At 39.1% G+C, this 19,154-nt stretch overlaps 2 long non-coding RNA genes and 1 pseudogene across 2 annotated transcripts; 1 reads left to right on the top strand and 2 right to left on the bottom strand.

The window, feature by feature from the left end:
• Positions 1-2,795: 2,795 nt before the first annotated feature.
• On the bottom strand, positions 2,796-10,231 carry LOC150040295 (uncharacterized). Its single transcript, XR_016534028.1, has 4 exons — positions 10,179-10,231; positions 7,222-7,303; positions 5,245-5,336; positions 2,796-3,014 (listed from the first exon to the last, which is right to left on the bottom strand). It is a non-coding gene; the product is annotated as an uncharacterized LOC150040295 (long non-coding RNA).
• A 1,912-nt stretch (positions 10,232-12,143) lies between these two features.
• LOC150040293 (uncharacterized) lies at positions 12,144-18,647 on the bottom strand. Its single transcript, XR_016534027.1, has 3 exons — positions 18,562-18,647; positions 17,234-17,317; positions 12,144-12,243 (listed from the first exon to the last, which is right to left on the bottom strand). It is a non-coding gene; the product is annotated as an uncharacterized LOC150040293 (long non-coding RNA).
• On the top strand, positions 13,069-15,092 carry LOC150040294 (pinin pseudogene; annotated as a pseudogene).
• Positions 18,648-19,154: the final 507 nt, after the last annotated feature.

The following is a 19,154-nucleotide window of genomic DNA, read 5'->3' as shown; positions in this document are numbered from 1 at the left end:
AAAAATGAGCAATTAGAAGCAAGGGAGATGAAGAATAAAGCAAAAAGCTTTGATAGCAGGTTAGACAATTCAGAAGACAGAATTTCTGGAGTTGAAGATAACCTAATTATTTAGAGAAAGAAGAGAAAATGAGTCAAACCAAACCTACGAAATATGAGAGAATACATCAGGAGGTCCAAGATACAAATAGGAATCCTAATTTAAGGCTAATTGGTATTGAGGAGGGCCTGGAGAAATAGGTCAAAGGTATTGGAAATACTCTTCAGGGATAATCTCAGAGAACTTCCCAAATATCCAGAAGGGCAGGCCCATCCAGATACAAGAAGCATTTAGAACCCCAAACAGACCTGACCAGAAAAGGACATCCACCATCATATTATACTCCAAACTGGATCAATAGACACCAAAGAAAGGATCCTAAAAGTAGCTGGGGAGAAGACAACAATCCCCTACAAGGGAAAACCAATCCAAACAACCACAGATTTCTCATCAGAGACCATGCAAGCAAGAAGAGATTGGAAGGATATATGTCATTCCCTTAAGAAAAATAACTACCATTCAAGAATACTGTACCCCAGCTAAGCTCCCATTCATAACTGAGGGAACAATAAAAACCTTCCATTCCAAGGAAAAGTTGCAACATTACGTAGCAACCAAACCAGCATTACAGGAACTTCTCAAAGATGTTCTACACACAGAAAACCAACACAAATGTGATAGTGACAGAGGAACGGCACCTAAAAATAATACCAGCTAATAAGTACTGCAAGAACTGTCAAGCCACAGGCCCTAATGAAAGCTTTTAAAAATGGCCGGAACTAGTTAATATTTTTCAATCCTAACCCTCAATATCAATCCACCTAACTCTCCAATTAAATAGCATAGACTGTCTAGTTGGATCAAAAAGCAAGATCCATCATTCTGCTGTCTTCAAGAGACACATCTTGCCCGCCCAAAACAAATATTTTTTGAAAGTGAGAGGTTGGAATAAAGTTTATCAAGCTAACGGCCCCCATAATCAGGCTGGCGTTGTCATCCGCATATCAGATAAAATAGACTTCAAAAGAAAATTAGTGAGAAAAGAAAAAGAAAGTTATTACATACTAAGAGAGGGTTATCTCCTCCAGGAGCACTTAACCATCTTAAATATCTACACACCTAATCCCAGAGTTCTGACGTTCATCAAGCAAACTTTACTTTCACTATATCCACACATAGATGGAAACATAGTGATTGCTGGCGACTTTACTGTCACCTATGGACAGATCAACCAGGCAAAAAAATCAACAGAAAGCTCAGAATTGAACAGCTGCATAGACCAACAAGACCTAATGGACATCTACAGATTATTTCACCCAGCAACATTACAATATACATTTTTTTCAGCAACAGCACATGGAACATTTTCCAAAACAGACCACATTTTAGGGCATAAAACAAACCTGGGCAGATTCAGAAAGACTGAAATTATTCCCTGCTCTCTCTCAGACCGTCAACAAGGGCATCAAACTGCAAGTACATACCAATGTCCACCAAGGATAACCTGGTAACTCAAGGTAATTGAATAGCACATTGTTCAATCGCCAATGGGTCATTGAAGAGATCAGAACAGAAATTCAACAGTTCATATTCAACAGTCATACAACAGAACAAAACCTAGATACTTAAGGCCATATAGAATGACACTAAATGAAAGGACCTCTAGGATATAGAAACAAAACCCATATAATGCGTGATTGCTGTTTTTAATGAATATGTTATCTCTCATCTCTTTTGCTCTCTTGGTTATCTCATATTGTTACAATATTTCACCTTGTTATCTGATATATTTTTATGTGCTTAATTGGTTATTTGAAATAAGAGAGGGGAACGAGGAAATCAAGATGAGTGGGGGGAGGGAGGAGGGAAATGGGGACCATGACATGAGAAAGGGTATTAATATTTGTGAAGTAATGTATCTTCTATCTGGTTAATATAATGTAACCATTCTATTAATTTCAATAAAATTGTATGAGAAAATATATGAGTAAAAAAAGGAACAACCATCCCAGTCAAAGATAGGTCAAAGAGTTTTTTTTCTTTTTACCATTAATTTTTTTCATATTATTTTATTATTAATAGAATGGTTACATGATATTTGCAAGGTAGGAGGTGCATTAATTCACATACATTAATACCCTTTCATATGTCTTGATCCCCATTTTCCTTCATCAGAAAGAACGACATTGCCCCATTCGTAAGGAAATGGAAAGACATAGAAAAAAATCATAGTAAGTGAAGTAAGCCAGACCCAAAGACACATAGGCTCCATGGTTTCCCTCCTTTGCAACAATCAGGACACATGAAGTACACATCTAGTATACAGGGGATCACAATAGCACAAAAGCTGTCTACACACGGCCACATGGAATGAGGCTAAGTTTAATGTACACCAGGATAAGGAAACAGGAGGCTTATCTTAGTGATAGTTGTTTTCAATCACTAAATTGTTGCATCATGTGAAGTTATTTCTTTTCTCTTTTGTTTCCCCTTATGCTTTATCTCATGTTGTTACTGTATCCAACTTTGGTACCTGCTATCTTATATATAAGTGTATTTGTTTATTTGAAAAAGGGAAGGTAAGGGATGAATGGGAGGTAGGGAAAGTGGGAGAAAAACACGGGAATGGGTAACAATGTTCAAGAAGTAATGTACCCACTACCTGATGAATATAACTGTAGCCCCTCTATATATCACAATAAAATAAAATAAAAACTAAAAATGAACTATTGTCTTAATAGTAAATATTTCACTTTTATTAGTAAGTTCCACTTGACCTCAAGACAGTTAACATGTTAAATAAAATAACTCAGCATCTTCCTTCTTCACAGCAATACTGAAACTGGTTTTTGAAAACAGATCAACCAACTCTCTACTCATGCAAATGAAACTGCCCTTTGCAGATGATGGTCAAGATCACAACTGTAGAACAATCCTTGAAGCCTGGAATAACATTTGTTGAGTTCAGCCTAGTTCTGTAAGTAAAAGAAATGACAGATCCAGTGACTAAAGATCACTACAATGTAATATTGTACAGCAAGATCTCTGTAAAGTTATCTGTATAATGCCATATGGATAATATTCATACATCCAACTTTCCCCTTTTTTCTGCCTGTTGCCAATGTGTCTTTCTTTGTTTCTATATAGGCAAATTTAGATTGCAGCATACATACTGATGGTGTGTAAATGGATGTTTACTTGAGTAAAATTCTCACAAACACATTTCTATTCATCTCATTATTACTTTATATTTTAACTTGTTACCAAACACACTGATCCATCAAATCAATGTAGTTATTACCTCCAGTTTTGATCAGTATATATGCTTATACAGAATATATATGTAACATATACTATACATAACTAATAGCATATGTTCATAATACATTAATTTGCATTCTGTAAATATTGTATGATGTATAGTCTAGGATAAATGTATAGTATAGGATATATAAAATACTATATATTCTACAGGTATATTACATACATGAAACATATATAAGAATACATCCAATCCTTCATAGGACATGACATTTACTCTATATTTCACCAGTGTATTATATACACACATCACATACACATTTATATCTAATCACATACTAGGTAACGTTATGTAGACATTCTTGCATTCTTTTAACCATCTGAAATATTCCTAGATGGATCTAACAAATTAACATTTTTGAGATGATATGGATGAATGATTCTCAAAGAAGTCTCAACATCAGGATCATGGTACAGAAATCTAACTTTCTCAAGACTACCGTATACAATTTTTGAAACCTCTCGCAACTATGTTGAACGTAAGAGTTTTTCAAAACTATCATGCACAGTTTCATCTCAGCAATCAGTCAAACTGTCAATATAAGGGAATTTTGTTCCAGAACAGAGATATCAAAACATATTGCTGGGTCAATTTTCTTCAAAACCATTTATGTAGGTTGATTTCCAATAGAGGTATATTTAAAAGGAGGCTGATAAAAGTAGAAGCTACACTATAATCCCAATTGCTTCTATGAATTCATATACTGATACATGTAACATATATACTATACATAGTGTGGTGTTAAGAATAAAAAAGAATTTTGTGTGTAATATTTTACAGCTATGGCCATGAAGTGTTAAAGCGTAGTTATGTGCCGAGTGCTGTTTGCTTACCATTATAATGGATTTATTTTCTGACTGGACCTTACATATATGGCTGTATATTGTGTCTCTATCTAATAAACACACCCATATATGTACACAAATGTACATACAAATATCTATGTATACATGCAAATCCAGGATTTATTCTGACCAATAAAATGATGGAATCTCCATGCTTGTCCCTACATATAACAAGGCTTTAGAGTATACCATAATTTCACTAATACCTTTTGTTACCCTAAGTCTAATACCCCTTAAGGAAGGTCTGGTTTCAAAGATGCTATGCTTCTCTCTCTCTCTGTCTCTATCTTCTCTCCTTTCTTCTTTCTTTTCTCCTTTCTAAGCCATCTCTAGGTTCTCTAGGTATTCTTTTGTTTGCATGAGTCAGTTTAGGGGCTTGAACTCACTTTCCCTGAGATATTTTGCCCACAGCTCTACTTCTGGCATTTTGGGGGGACAAATGGAGATGTGTCTCCATGCCATGACCCTCAGATCTTAGCTCCTGAACAGCTAGCATTACAGATATGTGCCCACCCCTCTAGATACTCTTATTTAAACAAGTTAAGCTTATAGAAATGCCTTGTACTAAAATCCATACATGTTGCTACAAAAAGAAAGCATTCGAAATGGGTTTCAAACATAAATTGAGTAACTAATTCTGAACAATCCCAAATTTACAATTTATGAACAAGTATCAAACATGCCCTTAACTTTAAACAGAGGACATTCTTATGTTAAAAATTGTGTTGGTGGACGCTGGTGGCTCATACCTGGAATCCTAGGTATTCAGGCAGCTGAGATCTGAGGATTGGTCCAAAGCCAAGCTGGACAGGAATTCAATAAGACTCTTATTGCTATTAACCACCAGAAATTGGAACTTGAGCTGTGACTCAACATGGCAGAGAACTAGCTTTGATCAAAAGTGCTCCATGATCAAACATACACATATGCATGTATGTATGTAGGTATGTATATATGTATGTATGCATACATGCATGCATGTATGTTATTCAGGAAAATGTTTTCCTTATAGATAAAATTGTATAAAAGTCTACTTACATCATCTAGGTCTTCATCATCATCACCAATATCATCAAACTGGACTTCATCATCCTCTCCAGGACCAAATGTGTCAGATTCATTGATTTTAGCTAAAAGTAACAATACATTCTTCATATAAGCAAAGTATTTTCAAAATATATGTATATTTTGAAATATATGTATATACATATACGTATATATGTATATATATACGTAATTCTGTATATATATGTATATACACACATACACACAAATGTGTATTTATTTATAATGGTTTTCCCTACAGAAATATCCATGAGGAATAAATCAGTAGAGTGTTAAATCAGTAGAGGAATACAAAGCAGCTCAAAAGTGTTTAACATTCTAGGTGCCATCTCCAGCAGGGCAAACCACAAGTACCTCAAAAAAAACTCCTATATAGAACAATGTCAAGACCATATGAACTTCATTTCCTACAAAAATAAGCACTCATCTAGGGGATGCTGGCTCATACCTGTAATCCTGGAATACTCAGGAGACTGAGATCTGAGGATCACAGTTCAGTGTCAGCGAGAAAGTCTCTCACTCTCTTATCTTTAGTTAACCACACAAAATAGCAGGCAGTCATGTGGTAGAGTTCAAGGGGTAGAGTATTAGCCTTAGCACACCAACCAGCTCTGAGTTCAAACCCTTAGGACAGGCAGGAAGAGAGACAGTAAGACACATGACACATACACAGAAATGTACATACGCAAAAATATTAAGATCCTATTTCAAAAGAAAAGTTGGAGTTCTGATACTAGGGGTTCATTCTTGTATTCCTAGGCTGGGAGATTACAGTGGATTGCAGTTCAAAACCAACTCAAGCAAAAGAAGTTCATAACACTACAGTTCCAATGAACTAGTAAAACAAGGCTAGATAGGCAAGACTTAAATAGCAGAGCACCAGCTGTGAGCAAGCAAGCTCATTATGAGGCACCAAAATTTGTGGCTCAACTGATAGCCACAAGAAACCACCCAGATGCATGGCTCACACCTACAATCTATTTGCTATTTGCGGACAGAAAATTATTTAGTTGTTTAGGCTCATATTTATAATCTCAGTTATTTGTTGATAGAAAGAATCATGGTTCAAATCCAACCTAGGGAAATAGTTGGCAAATCTCAATTCAACTAACAAACTGGATGTAGTTGTGCATGCCTTTGGTCTCATCTTACAAGAGAATCAACAGGTAGAAGGATCTCGGTATTCGTTTAGTCTCTGGTTAAAAAAATGTTAACAGCTTCCCTGAAAAAAAAATACCCACTGGAGATTTCACTCAAGTGGTAGAGTACCTTTCTAGGAACCTAGAGGTACTAGGTAAGCAAATCCCAATAGTACCAACTGGAACAGAAGAGGAAAAGCCTTCTCTCTGCATATTTGCAACACAACACACAGTCAGACAGCCAGACACATATACACATGTACATATTTATATACTATATACCTATTTTATTACAATTATGTATATGTATCACATACATATTATATACATTAATATATTGTCATGTATATATTATTCCCTATATATTATAATGTATGTATGTTAACATGTATATCATAGACTATTTATGTATATGTATATTATTCCTTGATACATAAACATTAGGAGCTTACAAACTCACAAATTCCTCCACAAATATTGTTTATGAGGCTGGGGAGTAGTGCCACATGCGTATAAGTCTACTCAGGAGACAAGAGATCTGAGAATCACAGTTTGAAGACAGCCCAGGCAGGGATGTTCATCTGATCCCTGATCCTATAAACTACTCAATAGGTGGAAATGAATCTGTGACTCAATGGGTAGAATGCTAGTCTGGAGAAAAAAAGCTCATTGGCAGAGTCCATACTTTAAACTCAAAGCTCAGGATTGGCAAAAAAAAAAAGTCTGCTGGCAATTTTATCACAACTTGTTCAGCTAAACCCTTACACACAATAACAACACATAACAATGTAAAAGAAGAATGGAAAATTACCATGTTCTGGAAGTTCTTCATATGCCTTCAGATTTCTAGCTTCATCAGCATTATACTTTAAAATCACATCAGCTTTGTTATCCTTAGGAATAAACAAACAGCCTTGAAAGTGCTTATAACAAATATTATCAGTGGTTTCTTCAATGACAGGCCTTAATATAAAGCTCAACTGGCCAGGCTAGAGAGCTAACCAGCCTAATCCTAGCTACTCAGGAAGCTGAGATCTGAGGATTGCCATTCAAGGCCAGCGCAGGCACTGAAGCCCCATGAGACTTATCACCAATTAACCACTGGAAAACTGGAAGTGGCCCTGTGGTTCAAGGGATAGGACCAGACGCTTGAGCGGAAGAGTGGAAGGACAGTGGCCAGGACCAGAGTTCAAGCCCCATGACTGAAAAAATATTGTCTGGGTTTAAATTATCAGGAAAGAAGTATGTTACATACTTATGGTAAGTCATAACATGTAAAGGATTACTGCACTTTCAATCTTCATAAAAACAAAACAGAAAAAGCTTTACATTTTATTATTTAACGCTGTTTGTTGACTGGAAGGCTGCAAAACAGCAGTGTAGTTTTTTGGTCAAACCAACCTTTGAAAACTGACTGGAGGCAACTCAATCAGTGCACAACACCAAGTTCAAGGGTGTTTTACCGCTTCCTTATTTGCTTTGAAGTCTGTGAGTATAAGTGTGTTTTTGCCCTGACCCCTGCTTTGAATCCAGCAAACAGCTATAGAATGGTCTTAAAATGCAATGGTCCTTTGCCCTATGTTCTGTCATTCTCAGGATATGGAAAGGGTCACAAAAAGGAAAGTTGTTAGGAAAGTGGAAGAGTCACTTTGGGAATTACGGCCAACAACAGGAAAAATTTCAGCCACTAGAATGGTATCTACAAGGAGTAAGAAACTCGACCTACCACGTTTTAATAAAGTTAAAATTTAAAAAAACTAAGGGCCGGGAGTTTGGCCTAGTTGTACAGTGCTTGCCTAGCATGCACAAGACCTGGGTTCGATTCCGTGGTAACACATACATAGATTAAAAACCCAGACGTGGTGCTGGGTCTGAAGTGGTAGACCTGTAGGCTTGGGAAAGTCCAAAGACAGTGCTCAGGCCCTGAGCTTGAGCCCAGGACTGGCAAAAACTTTAGAAAGAATTAGAGTAAATGTATTAAAAAAATGTTAAGATATGTTAAGATGTTGATGAGACTGCTGTGTCCATAAGTGGAAACTACCAACAAAATATATTTCTGTTGTTTTTTTTTTAAACGGGTGGAATTGTGGGGTCAGGAGTTTAGCCTAGTGGTAGAATGCTTGCCTAGCATGCACCCAGACCCAGGATCAATTCCACAGTACACAGAAAAAGGCCAGAAATGGTGCTGTGGCTCCAGTGTGCAGGTCCTGAGATTAAGCCAAAAGACTGGCAAAAACAAAACAAACAAAAGAAAACACATGGGGGGTGGGGATGAGTTGTAGAGGTAAAAAATTCTGGGAGGATACTGATTTGAATACTTTGTTTTCAATGACAATTATAATTGAACAAATGATCAGAAGAAATAAAGGAATTGGGCATTAAAACCAAGAGGAGATAACAATCATCTACAGATTATTCTACTGAGCAATAGCAAAACAAAACTACTACTTCTAGTAGTGATACTTTCTTACATAGTTATATTTTTTTTTAACTGATGAAAATCAAATACACTTTTTTTGCCAGTCCTGGGCTTGAGCTCAGGGCCTGAGCACTGTCCTTGGACTTTCTCAAGGCTAGCACTCCACCACTTGAGCCTCAGCACCACTTCTGTCTTTTTTCTATGTATATGATACCAAGGAATCCAACCTGGGTCTTTGCATGCTGGGCAAGCAATCTACCACTAGGCCAAACTCCCGGCCTCAAATATACTTCTTAAGTTTGAAACTTATAGAGGACTCTGCCATTTATTTTAGTAGACATTTTCAATTTATAGCAAACAGTTAATAGTTGGCATGCATGTCTCAATGTTCACGAAAACGCTGTAATATTTTTATAATTTTACTGCTTCATGTAGTCATGAACCATGTTCCCAGCCCCACACTTGTGATTTCCTCAACTGTGTAAAGTTCCCAGATTTGGATTTCTAAACCCAGTAAATAATGAGCCTGGGCCAGTGAAATACTCTCTGTGTACAGCAGCAGTTACTCAGGAGATTCCAGGAAGAGGATCATTATAATCTACAAGTCAAAGCACACAGTGGGCCAAATCCTGAGATTCCCATTAAACCCAACAGTTTGTTCATATCCTAGGACTGGCACCAAAAGAAAAAAAATGGATAGAACATGACTTGGGCCTCTAGTGAAACAGAGGTTTAAGGTGTGTATGTATTCAAAGATCAATAAAAATTCATTTTTAAAACACTGCAAAGAAAGAAGACAAAAAGCTCATGTAATAAAGAGAAAGTAGGGAGGTGAATATGATCAGCATAAATAGAATGTACAAATGGAAATGTCCCAATGAAACCTCCCACATATAATCAATATGCACTAATAACATTGCAAAGCAGTGAGAAAGACCAACTTGTCTGTAAAATTAATCCACTCATTGAAAACATCACCATAAACTGCCATTTTCATTTTAGAGAAGGTAATTTAAACAGCAGTAAAGACAACACATATGATAACAGCAATGGGAATATCAACCAACACCATTCTTTTATCACTGACTGATGCTTAACACAGAACTTTTAAATAAATGATGATATTTATCTAGACCTACTAGAGATTTAAAAGAAACAAAAAACATTTTCCCACAAAAACACGTGTATCTGAATAGCCATTATGGAAACCCTTGTGGATAAAAATAATCCTGTGTCTTCAAATTCAACTAGCTCTTAATAAATATCAGCATGAGGAGAAGGGACAGGGCCTGGAATTGATCACAGATGCTAATTCTGTTACTAAGTAATAAAGACACAGGAATTTTTACCTGATAGTCTCACAGACCAACCAGTATAATGTCTGAGGCATTTATCCAAACCTGTAAAAGCAATTTATTGCATATTACCACAAATGATAAAGAGCAGTGTTAGATATACCAGTCATTATTATTCGTCTATTTTGGGCAAAGTACCCATGAACAACTGGAAGATGAAAAGGTGCTGCAGAAAGCCAACACAACCAGGACCACAAGTTCAAGTCCACAGCACTTTCCTGTTACAATGAGACATTGTCTTTCACACAGTATATAACTACTTTAAAAAGAATTAACCCACTATAATCAGAGGTGTAGCTCATTGTGCAAACATAACTTTCCTACTATGCACAGTCCCTGGGCTCAAATCTCATCAGCAGAAAATAAAGGGGGAAGACATAATAAAGCAAAAAATATAAGATGTCCTGACAGTCATACATGAAGCCTTGCATGACATATGCCAAATTTACTTCAAATCCTTGGCAGAAAAATTATTCTTTAACAAAAAATGAGACCAAGTACCACAACTGTTAGTGATGACAGTTTGTTATCCAAATAAACAAGAATTACCCATCGAAACCAAACCTCTACCCTCCATCTACAGAAATGTAGGTCCTGTCATTGGCAGAACAGTGTGTTGCAAAATGCTTACATTAACAATCCTTACCTCAACCCAAGGTGAGTGACTCATGACTGCAATCCCAGCTACTTAGGAGGACTGCAGTTCAAAGCCAGCATGGGTAGGAAAGTCCATGATGCTTTTAGCTCCAATTAACCACCACAAAGCTAGAAACAGATCTGTCACTCAAGTGGTAGAATGCTAAGCCTTCAGCAAAGCCCTGGGTTCAAGTCCCACTATTGGCACAAAAATTAAATTAAAAATAAATAAATACATAATGGGGAGGAGTTTAATTGTGGTGAATCATGATGAATCAAGATTTGTGCCCATACCAAAAAAAAAGGTCCAGAAAACACTTTGGTCACTTTCACCATGTCATCACTCAACTAAGATTCAATTAGCAAGTCTTCACCATACATGCTCCAACACCAATGGTAATAGTCTCATACACTATAATAAAAAGCCACTCACACAGGCTTACTCTCCTATAGTAGAGCAATACAAATAAAGTAAGATAGCTCCTACAAATAAATGCCAGTAAGTTGGAGAAGAAGAAACTCACAGACCCAAGTGTGTGTATCACATATGTATGTCAGATAGATGATTAGACGTAAAGCATCTATCATGTGGCATATATACATATATATACACACATGTAGTCCATCCTAGGATATATAGGGCTGATATGTACATATGTATCACATATATATATGCATCTCCTACACATAATGTAATTTATAAACCAGTCTAATTCAGAATTGCCTAATACCACATACATTTCCAGGAACTGACAAAATGAACACTGACTTCTTTAGTACACCCTGCAGTCTCTTTCCATCTGAAATAATTCCTACGTTTTTTATTCCTTACTACAACCAATACTTAATTCAATCGAGACCGCTTGTTTTATAGATTCATTTTATTTGTTTCCTCAGTGTTATATGCATAATGAATCTTTCTACCCAAATACAATAGAGATGGGGAAAATGAGAGTGATCAAGGATCTTGTTTTACTTTCTATATCATAATGCACATCACTCTTTTTCCAGAGAGTTTTGAGAGTTCCACAAAAAAATCTCTTCTTACTTTAAAAGAAATTACTTTTGTGTTATTTTGTTGTTAATATGAAGATGCTATACAGAGAGGTTACCATTGTATAAGTCAGGTATTGAATACATTTCCCTTTTTGGACAAGATCACCCCTTACTTAGCTTTTAAAAACCAATTATTTTTATAGCAAACCCATATTACAGCACAACAAGGGGATGGGCCAGAGGACCTGAGTTCAAAGTCCAGTACTACCACCACCCTCAACAATAAAACGAATCCATGAAGTAAAGAAAAATCCATACTGTACCTTTTTCCTCAGCTTTCCTCTGATATGACATAGCCTCCTTACGCCATCAAAACACATTGCTTCTAATCGTCCATTTCCCAACATTTTGAGAACTTGTGCATACTCTGTAGTTGGGATATAATTCAACATTGGTCTGAGTTCAAGACCCAGGACCAGTGTAATACATATATATGTACATACGTTTATACATACTAGTATCACTCTCTGCCAAATAAATCTCCCTTGCCTCAGAGAAAGCTAAAACAAACAGCTTCATTATTAGTAAGTCCTACGTTTACACTATCAACTAGTCTATAAGATAAAAACACTGTTCAGAGGTAAAATGTCAGATGTTGAGTTCAAGTATTCCTCAAACCATCCCAATGTTCTTAAGAAGGGTACTGTTAAGAATAGAAGCCATGGACATCTTGTGGGAAAAGAATAAAAGTGGGGTAGGAGGGGCTAGGTGTTTGGCCTAGGGGTCAAGTGCTTGCACACTCAAAGACCCGGGTTTGAGTCCTTGGTACCACATACATAGGAAAAACACAGAAGTGGAGCAGTGGCTCCAGTGGTAGAGATTTAGCCTTGAGAAACCCCAAGTGCTCAGGGCTTTAGATCAAAGCTCTGAACTGGCAAAAATAAAAAGGAGAGTAGGAAAGGGAAATAAAATGTAATAGAACCTACACAACACTCCATAGCAGAGTTAATCCAGAGAAAATCTGACACACGAAAAGGCTGTCTACACAGCGGTGAGATTCTTTTCTGATAGCTACTGAATATACATGTGCTCCAAACATTTCCAGCATGTGGCAACAAAAAAGAAATGTATGAAAGTTTGCTGTTAAGTTCCACATCTTATACAAATAAGAAATTCAAAGGCAAATATAGAAAGGCCTTTGGTGATAGAAAAGCATGTTTCATGTGATTGAAAAATGTGAACATTTCAGAAGATGGTGGTCACAGTGAGAACTTTGCAGGAACAGCTAGAAAAGGCCAAAGAGAGCCTAAACAACGTAGATGAAAACATCCCCAAGCTCACGGGGTGAGATCCAAATGACGTGAGACCCATGCAAGCCGAACAGCTGGCCCTTTCTGGAGGTAGAGGACGTGGTAGTTTATTGCTGAAGCGTGGATTCTCTGATAGTGGACGAGGACCCCTAGCCAAACAGAGAGACTTGAAGGGGCAGTCGGTAGGCTGGGTGGGGAGCATCAGACAGGAAGAGAATCATACCAAGAGAGCAACCCAGAGGAGGAGGATGTCAATAAGCTGGCACTACAGTCTTCAGCTGTAGCTACCTCTGAAGAACACACACACAGAGACCGCCTTATCCAGGATCAAAATATGGATGTAAAGGGAAAGTAGAGGTATCGATGAATATTTGGCTTATTGTTGGGTACTCTTCAGAAATTTAAACAAGAATCTACTGTTACTACTGAAAGGCAAAACAGACGTCAGGAAATTGAACAAAAACTTTAAGTTCAGGCAGAAGAAGAGAGAAAGCAAGTTGAAAATGAGAGAACTACTTGAAGAGAGACATGTAAAACAGACAGATGGTGGCTTTTGGAAGGTTGGGCTTCCGCAGCTGCAAGAAGAATGCAATGAACATAATGCCAAGGTAATTAAGTATAGACAAACTAACACAGATCTCCATTTGTTCTATATTCCTGGAAGAATGTGTCCAGATACCTCACAGAGACAAATGAATGCGTTATTTGAAGGTAGACGCTCAAATCTGCAGAACAAATAGGCCTAGAAGGCACACCATGAAAGAAAAAGACCATCAGCTAGTGCACAATGAAGAACAAAAGTGGGAACAAGAAGAAGGTAAGGTGGCGCAGCCAGAGGAAGAGTTGGAGGAGACAGGTAATCAGCACAATGATGTAGAAATAAAGGAGGCAGAAGAGGCAAAGAAAGTAGGCATACTGCATAGTGATGCAGAGAAAGAACAGGAGGAGGAGGAGGAGCAAAAACAGGAAATGAAGGTTAAGTTGGAGGAGGAAACAGAGGCAAAGGAAAGTGACAAACAACAGGATAGTCAGCCTGAAGAAGTTATGGATGTGCTAGACGGTTGAGAATGTCCAAAATATAATTGCTGAGCAGAAAGTGATGGAAACTAATCAAGTTGAAAGCATTGAGCCTTCAGAAAATAAAACTAGCAAAGAATTGGAGCCAGTGATGGAATTTGAAGTTGAGCCAGATAAAGAATATAAGTCTCTTTCTCCTGCAAAAGACAATGTTAGTGTTATAGAAGTGGAGAAGAAATCTGAGGAAAAAGCATTTCAAAAAGAATCTGAATCCCAGCCTGAGCCTGTGGCTCAGCCTCATGCCCTCCCTCTAACCCAGGCGCAGTCTCAGCCCCATCAATTTCATCAACCCCAGCCTCTTTCTCAGCCTGAGACTTTGACATTAGCTGTTTCAGCTCAGGTTATTCAAGAACAAAAGAATCAACTACCTGAGAGGAAAGTGTTTGCTGTTGAGCCTGTACAACTCGCTGAAGTGCCAGTAGTGGAACCAGTTTAACAGCGCACTCCACAGTACAAGCTGAAGCAACAGCAGTAGTAGCAGTTCTAGTAGCAGCTCAACCAGTAGCAGCAGCAGAAACAGTTCTAGCAGTGGCAGCGTAGTAGTCAAAGCAGTTCTAGTAGTAGCTCCAGCACAAGTGGTAGTAGTAGCCAAGATAGGAGCAGCAGTACTACCAGTAGTAATGAGAGTAGAAGTCAAAGTAGGGTCCGGGGACACAATAGAGACAGAAAGCACGATAGGAGCATGGATCCGAAGCGAATGGATACGTCAGGATTAGAGAGAAGTCACAAATCTTCCAAAGGTGGTAGTGGCATAGGCACAAGAAGATTGAAGGATAAGAATTCCAGGTCTGACAGAAAGAGATTTATATCAGAGGGTAGTCGACCAGGCAAAAGATCTTCAAGAAGTGAGAGAGACCGAAAATCAGATGGGAAAGACAAAAGGTTTTAACGGAAGAAGCCAGGCTTTCCTAGCCTATTCTTTGCAGCAGAAGATTTCTTGAGTTAAAGGATTACCTTTCCTTGTATGGAGGATGCTGCCTTGAGAATTGCAGGTTGTAAAAAATCTTTTTGGAAAACACAGACTGTTTGTTTACCAGACATTCTTGTACTTTTTGCATAATTTTGTAAGAGTTATTTATGAAAATTATGCGATGTTCCGGAATATGTAAAAATAATAATAAAAAGATTAACATCTCTTGTCATCTTTTCTAAATATCCTATAGGCTTCAGTAAGAATCTGTATATCTTAATAGGTAAATCTATTAAGTCTGTTCCCTTCTAATTCTGTATCGTACATTACTTTTTAGGAATAAATGTTCATTTCATTACTTTGAGATGCCTTTTTGACCCTTGTATAATCATTTTCAGTTTTTACCACTGCATACTGAATAGGCTTAGGGTGTTTCTGGAGACTTCCTCACTTACTTGGCTTTAGCTCTCAGGTCTTTGCAGCTTAATAATCATTTACTATTTTCTGATCTCCCTTGTTCATCTAAGCATTTTCCTATTTTGGTTGTCATTTTCCTGATGATGGGAGCATCATACATCTGTCTTTGATGTTACCTCTGTGCTAACAGTATATGCAATCTGTTAAACTAATGGTCACTTTTTTCTAAGAAATCTTCTAAACTTGGATTTTGAATTTGTGGTCTTGTGTTAACATTTCTGTTGGCTCTAAATGAAACATGCCAATATGTGTTTTAGAGAATTTTTGTTCAAGGAACCACTGTATGGAAGGCTTGACTATGTAAGTAAGCAAAATAACACGCAAGCGTACCAAGTGATAACTTTGGAGTTTTATAAATCTGTATGGAGTATTTGTTGCCATTACAATACATGTGCAAATAAATGTGGCTTAAGTCTTGTGTGACTTCTTAGGATTAGTACTTGTGTTTTGATATGGGCATACATTGCAAAATGGCCTGTTTTTAGTTCATAAGAACACTATAGCTTTGTATATTCAAGTTAATGGTTTCCAGACTTAGTTTTTTTGTTCTCTGTGCAACTTGTATAAGTGTGAGTATGTTAAACCAACTCTTAAAACCTCTTTCAGAAATAGAAGAGGCAATCCAAAATTTCATATGGAGTAATAAAAGACCCCATATAGCAAAAATGCTTTTTAGCAGAAAGAACAGCGCAGGAGGAATTTGCATACCAAACTTTACACTCTGTACCGAAGTTTTATATAAAATTTCTGGATGAATACTGAAAAAATACAAAATGTAAATCTGGACAACTGATCAGAAATTGGGATTAATATCTGTTTCATGCCTGGTGTGGTAAGAATTTCCCCATAAACAAGCCAGCAAAGAGACGGACATTAGTTGGAGCAGAGAATGGTGAAGTGTCAGCAAGCCTCCCTTCCATCTCAAGAAAAATGGGTACTTCTCCTTACGACCCAATTACACAGGAGGCAATAAGAAGAAGGAGGAGCCTTGACAACAATAACAATAGTAATATAATGACAATGATAGTAATAATAAGAGGAAAACAACAAATGAGAGAGAAAAAATTACAGAAAGATTCTACCTTACTGAAAGTAAAGGGCTAGGGATATGGCTACAGTGCCTCTCATCAAGCACAGTCACTCAATTCAGATCTCATCTACATTCGGTTTGTAAACAGTTTCATACCGGGCTGCAGTAGGAATTTGTCCATAAATCAGCTGCCAAAGAGGTGGATATCAGCAGGATCACAGATGTAAAGTTTTGAGTCCAGCCTGGACAAAAAATTTAGCAAGCCCTTTCCTGCTCAAGACAAACAGGTGCCTCTCCATTACACAGAAGGCAAGAAGGAGGAGGAGCATGTGATAATCATGGTGCTGCTGCAGATGATACAAATTAAACAAAAATATAGTAAGATTCCTTCCATCTCAAGAAAATACACTGTGTTGCTACTCCTTATTACCCTACTATCCAGGAAATAGAGGATCACTAATGAAAAGATTCCCACCCGCCTGAACAAAGGACTATCACACAGTTTGAATGTCACTACTCCAAGTTTGCTATGTTTTAAAAAAGATCCTTTGAGGCTAAACATCTACAAAGGTATCATTAATAAGAGAAGCCTAACTTTAAAAGACTTACTTACCTTGTCCAGCCTCTTTAAAGACCAACTCTCTTTTCTGAGATTCATTCTCATTCTTACCTCTGCGCCTGTTTTTACCTCCTTTACCTGATTATAAAAGTAAATGAGAGTATTAACGGTCGCACTTTATCTACTTTTTAAGCGTCGTTACAAGTACTCCGGATGGCTGTACATACAGAGAGGAAAAGGGAAGGGATGTGGAACGGGTATACAATGGCTCCGGTGTAATTTATCCTTTTCTGTGATTGGGAGTTCCAGGAGTTCCTTTTATTGCATGCATGTTTTTAGTGTACCTTAAATAAAAACCTAATTTGTGATCTGCCCACTGGTTTGGAAACAGCAGAGTGGCAATGGCATGCCTTTGGGATACTGCACTGAATCAGGACGCATAGGACTGGGGGCCTTATTTGGAAGTGGTGGAACACGGCACGTCTTAACAGGTCTAGGGAGAAATGAAGTGGCATTTCTGCAGCCAGCTGTCAAACACAAAGAGCGTACAGAGCTCTGGGCTCAAGAGCATGAACATGGAAGACTTGTTCAGGGTTATGAAGGATGGATCTGTCCCGTTAAAAATAAACACACACATAAAAAATCACCCTTTTTGGTATTTAAATGTTCACGAAACGATCGGGATAATTCACAGGACCGCACGCGTTAGGTCTGTCTACAAGAGGAAGTTCAGTCGATGCCCACGTGTTGGCAGTGCTTAAATCGAATCTGTGGCGTTTCGGTGGAGAAAACAAAGGACCCTGCTGGTCTTTAGTCGCACACTATCCAGTGCTGGGAAAGGCAGGAAAAACCTGGCTAAGTATGCCACAGTGCTCCGAATGTGAAAATCTTACTGTACTGTATGAAGGGCTGACCTCAGAAAACTTTGCTAGAGATAAACCCACACAGGATGGGTGTCGGGCGAGGGTGGGTCAAGGCCCCACCCAGGGCTCGGCTGGAAGTTTCCTGCCATATTGCTAACCATCTATGCGTCTGAGGCACAGACGCCAAGCAGGCCTTCAGGTTGAGAACGACTTCCAGAGAGTTCCCGGAAGGCCCGGCGCCCCACGGGCCAGGCCCGGACGGCTCCCAGCGAGCCTGAGGTGCAGTCCGCCCTCAGTCGGAGGCAAAATCCTGCATTCTTGCCCAGGAGACCTACACAGGAGGACGCCGGCTGCACCCAAACGACCACACTCGGAAATGGGCCAATCGTCCCGGGGCCTCCGCCCAAGCCCAGTCAGAAGCAGCAGTCAAGCCGGAAGGAGAACTGGCTGTCTCGGGCCTAAGGAGGTTCAAGGCCCGCACACGAGACGGACGAGCCGGCCCGGAACTAGCCGCATTACCTTTATTTTTCGGCATGGTGGGTGGGGGAGACTGGAAGCGCTCTCGGCAGGTGGCCACGAGCTCCCAACACGAACACCGGTTCCTGGTACTGTGTGGTGGGCGGCAAGCTTAAGAGACACCGGAGGCAACAGTGGCAGTTGGCCTGGCTTCCGCTGCCTGGGGGTCATGACCCTGCTCCTGCGCATGCGCAACTCAGTCCTCATGCCAGGCCAGGCCCACAAGGCCCCGCCCCTCCCCAGCCCACCTTTCCCACCCCCCCTTGCCCCAGGCCCTCCTGTGTCTCGGGGAGCATGACCCTGCTCCTGCGCATGCGCAGGTCAGGCCTCAGGTGAGGCCCACAAGGCCCCGCCCCTCCCCAGCCCACCTTTCCCACCCCCCTTGCCCAGGCCCTCCTGTGCCCATCCCCGCCCCGCCCCCTCTCCGGCCTCCACAGCCAGTCCTGCTCCAGGGAAAGTCCCAGACCCGCAGACAAAGGGCCCTCACCACCCGTGCCAAAGAACCGGGCCACACTCCACACATCAGCTCTTCCTCCCGGGACACCTCCACGTTTAACCGCTCCGCACCAGGATTTCCACCTTTGCTGCCTTCTACC

This window comes from Megascapheus bottae, chromosome Y, assembly GCF_031878675.1.
Source record: "Megascapheus bottae isolate mThoBot1 chromosome Y, mThoBot2.hap1, whole genome shotgun sequence".
Lineage (NCBI taxonomy): Eukaryota > Metazoa > Chordata > Mammalia > Rodentia > Geomyidae > Megascapheus > Megascapheus bottae.
Note: the sequence above shows the minus strand (reverse complement) of the source record. Positions and strands in the feature narration are given on the sequence as shown.